The 7,325-nt window shown below is 40.1% G+C and overlaps 1 protein-coding gene across 1 annotated transcript in view; it reads right to left on the bottom strand.

The window, feature by feature from the left end:
• LRP1B (LDL receptor related protein 1B) overlaps positions 1-7,325 on the bottom strand; it is a 1,355,016-nt gene that overhangs the window by 43,664 nt on the left and 1,304,027 nt on the right.

Genomic DNA, 7,325 nt, shown 5'->3' with positions numbered 1-7,325 from the left:
AGGTGAGCACCCTAACAATTGAGCTAAAGGTCCCCTGCTGTCCCCTGTGTGGAGTTGGGCTACTTCAGAGCACTCCTACTGGATCAGTCCCTGCAGGTGAGATAGGCTAAGAATTGCCACTATGAATGACAATGAATAAACATTGGGCCAGGGACAAGATCATGAAGATGACTCTAAAGCCTAGTGTTTTGAGCATTCACCTAGGATGTAGAAGAGCTAAGTTCATGTCTCTGTTTATTATTTACATATAGTGGAGCAGTTTCAACATCAAAGACTGAGAGAGAGCCCTACACCAGACCATCCCATAATCCAATGACTAGGGCTCTCTTTTGTAGTGTGGAAGACCCAACTTCACAGATCTTCTCCACATGACGTGCGAAGGGAACTGTTGGGTTTTCTATAGCACATTGTGGCTAACATACTTGGGTCGGGTCAAAACTTTATGTAAGTGGGGAAATGGTCCCGCTATTGTGAGGAACTTTCCTGGCTTCTGCACTACCCCAGTGAAGTGGGCTAGCGAAAGGATCTGAGTCCTGCTCCCACTTCCTTTACCCAGAGGACTCCCTTTCCATTCTCCTGTCTGGCAGAGTCCTCATAACCCCAACAAGGCTGGGCCCAGGATTCCTGGGGGGCTCAACCCCCAACCCTGCCGTGGTCACCCAGGACAGGGGCTAGGGTGTCCCCACTCCGGGGTACTCTCTTTGCACTGCGCACCTCCCTGACCCACTGATTATTCCATACAATTTAAAGCAAATACAAGTTATTTAATTAACAATTAATTTTAAAAAAGAATAAGGAAAAATGGGAAAGGTTAAAGGGAAACATCACGCTGCTCTGTGGCAGAGAACATCACAAACAGTGTCTCTGGACATCAGTGCACTTCACGGTCTTCTATCTTTGAATTTTAAAATACTTCTCAGATTGTTTTATTAAAACTCATACAATGACCGATCGTTACCACACCATACTACCCTACAGTAGTGAGATATTGTGGTTTAGTGGACAGATCAGTGTCCTGGTACTCAGGAAACCTGGGTTCTGTTCAGGCACTGGCCTATGGTGTGAATTGCGGCAAATCACATCATTTTTTTGTGCCCCAGTTGTAAAATAGGGATGATGATAATAGTGGTATCCTTTAAAAATGCTTTGAGATCTACTGATAAAAAATGCTATATAAGAATCAGATCTTATTAACAGAGATATCAGATGATAGCATGGAGAACATTTTTATAAGGTTGTCTTATGTATATCCAACCATCATATGGGAATCATAATCATATAACAATCTTGTGTCAACTTGTGTTCTAAAGGTAAAATAAAATACATTGACATTATATCCTTTTTGCTCTCTCTTTCATCTTTACCCTCCCGGGTTTCAATGTTCCTCAGTTAGCATACTCTACAGCACTTGCTGTATGGCAACATCATCTTCCTCTTCCCCTACCTATCCCTCATTGCCACACCTCCTCCATTTCCATCAATGAATTATCCCCTTGTGGAAGTTCCTGTAATTAAATGTCTACACTGTGTTCTCCAAACTTAAGTGCCTGTAAAAGCAGCAAGAAGGCAGCAACTTTTGACAAACCACATTTTCAGCACGTGCTCCAGTTGGACGAGCTCTACACTAGAGAATGACATCTCTTTAAGCAGGTGAAGGTTAGTGAAAGCTGACTCTTGCTGCAACTATGTCCATCTCCACCTTGGCCACTTTTAGAGTGTGATGAAAGATTTCTACTAACTGCAGTGTTTCTAAATTTATTGGTGTTTAGTCTGTTCTCTGGTATTCGCTGTCTCTGCTTCTTTTAGGGTAGATGGTTCAATTGATCTGGTGGTTCAAAAAGTACATATTCCCTATTTTGAAGTGAAACTTGTTTGACCCTGATCTAAATAATGTATATTAAATGCTTGTAAATATAAACAAATAAAAATAACTTAAAATAAAGAACCAACAATGTATTTATATACTCTTAAAAACTGAAAATTTATATTCTGCTTAATATAGTTGGAAGCTGCTAGTCCTTGAGCTCAGACTACCTTGTAAAAAATGGAAAAATAAATATGAATAACTATTGAGTCTCACAGTATCTTTAACACTTGAAAACTGATGGAATGGGGAACAAGCAGAGAAAATATATTCTGATTATTATGCATTTTTGCAAATGTTTTGTACAGCATTTTAGTAAGCTAATTAGAGTAGATCTTGTTTTGATTTTACAGAAAACTTCTGAGGGTAGGCAAAGCAGATGCGATACCAGAGGCACATGTAGTTATCTTGTGGCAGCAGGATATGAACAAACCACCTGAGAATGGGAAGTGTGTGGAACTCGGATAAAATGTTTCTCAGAAGTGAATGGGGGAGATCAACATCTTAATATCTATAGTTTGGGTTTGATCAGATTACACAGAAGATTTTAGATCCTCTTCTAAAGGTTTAGACTGCTATATGGTAGCAAATAAACTGTCCTGTTCACCTGCACAAATAAATGTCAGCACTTTCTCCCTTTTGTGTCTATGAGATTGTTTTTTCTCAATCTAACCATCATCTTAAATTCAAAATATGAACTATATATGAGAAGAGTTAAGAATAAGGACTCATCTAAAAGTGGACATTCACCTATGTTGGCTCAAGGTTTGTCAACAATTTGAATACATAACTGAGAAATAGTTTGTATGTTGTTATACTGAATACAGTCTCTTGGAAGGAAAGACTGAAGACACTGCTTTGTGCATTACGTGAAGTAAACAGTTGATAGAATTATTTCGTTTTCATTACAGAGAAATGGTGAGAATTTTTATATGCATTCTAATATTTTTCTTTACACTAAATTTTGTTTCCTTAAATTTCAAATGATCAAGCTGAATGTCTACATTATCAGAAATTATATCTTTATTCACTCTGGCAATAGACTCAGGGCCAGAAATTTATATACAGCAAAACCTCCCTTAGACACCACCTCTGAAGAGAGACCACCTGTCATAAGAGATTACTCGCAGAAGCCAGGGAACACCACTGCTCTCTTGTGTGAAAATCATCTCTTGCAAGTGGCCACTTTTGCTAACTCCCATGAGTGATTGCTCTTGGCAGCTTTTACTGTATTCACTTGGTATATAGGAATATGTACTCTCTTTCATTTGTCTATCCCATTTGATACCATTCTTACATAACAGAGTACAGTCTAATATAAGGAGTTCAAAGATAGTTTGTTAAAGGATTGCTTGTCTTGACAGCTATAGTTTTTGTCCACATGATAATTTACATTCATGAGACTGAAGACTCATCACAGGATGGAGGTTTTATTGGGAGCATTTTTAGTACAAACAGTTACTTTTTAGAAATATAGGGTTTGATCCTTGGTAGAACCAAGGTATATACTCTTTCAATATTGGGGGCAGACAGGGGCTAGTTTGGCCCATGGGGTAAATTAGAGCCGTCTTGGGACTGTTCTCAACAATGTTGTTTGCAGTGCCTCCTTAAGAACCATTGTGCTAGCTAAGGATCAACAGAGCATCTTGAACTCCAGCTGTGCTCCATCTCACCCCCAGCATTCCACAACTGATGGTGGACAGAGGTAATGGTTTTGAGGTAGCTACACTACTTCAATGCCAGTTGGGCATTATCCCATTTTAAAAAAACCCAACTTCCCTGTTTCAGGCAGCTTTTGGTCCCTTTGTGACAAGTGAGGAGTACAAATGAGTTATTCAGTGTGGGCCAAAAATCTGGTCTGACATCTTGTAAGTCTCCATAAAAGAGAAGCTCCATACATTGGTTAAAAAAAAAAGTCAGATTAAACTGCAATTCTGAGTCTATTAAAACTGATATTGAGAAGGTTTTTAAAGCGGCATAAAATACTTCAACTGTTCTTTTACCTGTGCCAAGGAACAGCCAATTTGATTTTCTGCTAATTTCAAATTACTCTAATCAAGAATTCTATTTCCTGCAAATATACTAGGAATACCTGTTTATCTAATTTTGTGATCTTCCTAATCCTTGTTAATGTTTTCAATAAGCTCACTTATTGCTCTCTGATTTTATTTTGTACTTTTATTCTGTAAGAAACAAGCAACTGTGGTTTTTTTGGCAATTGTGTTTTAAACTTTTACTGTTAATGTTATTATTTTTAAAATTCCTGTTAATTTGGTTTGCTGGAAAACATTACTATTATCCAAACTTTTAATTAGATCTCTCAGATGTGTGCTTTTATTTAACTGATGACATTTTCTTCGTTCAATTATTGTAGTTCAATACAACTATCATAAACTTATAAATTTTAATTAAAGCTGCCCCAACTCTAGTTATGTAATGTCCACATAGGAATTTGCCAAAAGGCTTAACTGCAAGTAAACCAACAATGAATAAATCCATGAACTGCCAGTGGGATTTGTTTAACAAATTAACATGTGTGTGCAGATGAGGTTCTACAATATATAATACTCAACAAAAATTTAACACAATAATGTTTTTAAAAAATGAATAACACTCTACAATTGACTTAATCGATTATCAAATTATTGTTAATTGGTGCTAAAAGAGAAGAGAATTTATATACAGGCATTGGAAAACAGGAGCGGCTCTAGACATTTCGCCGCCCCAAGCACGGCGGCATGCCGCGGGGGGCGCTCTGCCGGTCGCCGGTCCTGTGGCTCCGGTGGACCTCCCACAGGCGGCAGGTCCACCAGAGCCCTGCCTGCCGCCCTCCCGGTGACCAGCAGAGCGCCCCCTGCGGCGTGCTGTTCCAAGCACGCCTCTGTTGGAAAAGCATTTCCTTATCACTAACTCTCAATTTCAAGCCCCTGAGGGCAGGAGGGAGTATCTAAGCAAACTGCAGAAATGCCTGGTAGACGAGACTATAGGATTGTTTCTGGCAGCACTGTAGCTACAGCCAAGTCCACCCCCCTGGCTTGAGAAGAGGCAGGGCAGCAGCAGTGAAGAGAGCAGAGTCTATTTGCTCCCTAATCCTGGTCCTCATTCGAAAGTTAGAGGCCAGGCAAGAGTGAAGGTAGTAACAGCAGAGGCTACCCTTCAAGCAAAAGGTAGGAAATGGGACACAGCAGCTGGGGATGAGCTGAGCCCCTAAGCAGGACACAGGAGGCAACCAACAGGCAGACACTACACTGGGGTAGCTGTAGATGTGCTCCCCACAAACATATGGGAGGAATTGGCTGATAACTACCACCTTTCCATTGCTAAAATGTTGGGGAACTTCCCTGTCTAGGATATTCCTTCTCAGGATGAGGACTACTAAGGGTGAAGGAATACGGAGGATACAGAATCTAGAAGCCTGCCCATAAGCTAGGGTGGCAGATGGCTAAAAAGGGGTGGCAGGAAGTGAGGAAACACCTCCAATAGCAGAGGACCGCGCACTCAAGCCAACAGAGGTTTCATCAGAAAAAGAGGGGCTATGCCCTATACCCAACAGATATCAGGCATCCCATCCACCTCTCTCTACAGGGAAAACCACATGGGGCACAGGTGCTTTTTAAAACTGAGATGCCAGAAGACACTTTGCAGGAACAGACTGGTACCCACTGGTCAAAGGCTGTTAAGGAAAATGTTTGGAAAGAAGACTATGTGGACGTATTCACTTGTCTGTCCATGAAAATTGAGCGGCAGATATGGGAGTGATGAAAAAGAAAGAAGGGGACAAATCCAGCAAGCCCAAGGTGGCTAGGAAACTAGAGAATTTTTAGAAGTAGCTGCAGTAGACAAACACACACAACACACGCACACACACAGAGAAAAACACATTAAATTAACCCAAAATGAAGTGTCACCTTTGTCAAATATTTAGAAATTATATCATGGACACATGCCACACATGGTGATGAGACATGATTAAGTGATGAGGAGGAGTTTAGACTTATGGCTGCAGAGGAGCCAATCTTGCCCTGGGGTCAGAAGGCGCAAGACTTGTGGCTTAAATGCACAACTCCATACCATTCCGCCCCGCATGTTATGCAAACAGCAGGTTACCTGTACCAAAGCTGCAGGTAGTTCATGTCTGTTTCACATTTAATAAAGGGACATGTTTTCATTCCTATTGCCGAGAGAAGCATTGGTATAAAAGAATGTAGAGGTAGTATGATTATGATCTGCTATGGGGCAGAGGAAAAGCCCCATCTTTTTGAAAGGAGATTGGTTATCACGTGTCCAGCACTCTGATGAGAGCAGCAGGAGAAAGCAGCGATCATGGAAAAAAACCAATCTCCAAGTAAAGGACCCTATTATGGCATTATCCTAACAAGACAGACAGGGTTTATATCATGTAAAGGATTTGTAGAAGGTTTTCAAAACCAAGTTGAGGAGGAGAGGCTTTATGTGTGAATAGAAATTTTAAAATCCATAAAGATTACAACAAATAGTTCAAGGAAAAAGGAAGGGAGGGGGAATCGGGTACATGTGTAGAATAAATCCAAACATTTCTGTCAAGATAAAAGTATAGAAGATGCATGCAAATATTTACCAAGAGCAGAGGCTACACACGTTCCTCCATTTTGACAGTAATTGTTACAGTGGTTGGTTTCACATCTTTCTCCAGAGTAACTTGGCCAACAGTGACATCTTAAATCACCCTTCTCATTCATAATGCACCTTCCTCCATTTTCACAAGTCAGTTTACATGTATCCTCTGTAGTAAAATTCACAAAGGTTACTGGGCTTTTCAAAAATTCTATTTCAAATAATCAGAGAAAATGATTACTCATTTGAATACTTCTTTCACTGTAAGGGCTGCAGAATCAGAATTTAGTTTCCATCTGGGGGACTTGAGAAAACTATACTTTCCTACCTCATCTGGCTTCCCCTCATGCACCCTCTTCCCCTATCCCTCTTAACTCTTTCCCTTCTGTGTCCTCTCTGCCTTTGTCTTTCTGTTCAGCTAATAGTCTCCTAACTCATCCCTACCCAAAGGACTTAAAAACAAACCAATCAACCGTCTAGCCAGGGTAGTCAATAGGCAGACTGCTGGCCAAACATGAACCACCACACACTTTTGAATGAGCCATAAAATCTTTTTATTTATTTATTATTATATTCTTATTATTATTTTAGTGTTATTTTCTCTGGAGTCTGGACTTTGGCTATACCTTTAACAAGAAATGTGGACCTTGACAATAAAATAATTTATTACCTCTATCCTATTCCATCCTCTCTCACCGCCTCCCCCCCACACCTCCAACATGCGGAACTAACATATTTAGAAACAATCACTTTACATTTGCAGTCTCTTCGTATGTATATTCATTTCCCCTACTCTTTGTCTTGTTTATTTAAATTATAACCTTTTTTGGGAAGATCCTGCCTACTTCTCTGTTTGTACAGTATGTAG

The sequence above is a fragment of the Chelonoidis abingdonii genome, chromosome 10 (assembly GCF_003597395.2).
Source record: "Chelonoidis abingdonii isolate Lonesome George chromosome 10, CheloAbing_2.0, whole genome shotgun sequence".
In the NCBI taxonomy this organism is placed as follows: domain Eukaryota; kingdom Metazoa; phylum Chordata; order Testudines; family Testudinidae; genus Chelonoidis; species Chelonoidis abingdonii.
This window is presented reverse-complemented; position numbering and strand designations above follow the sequence as displayed.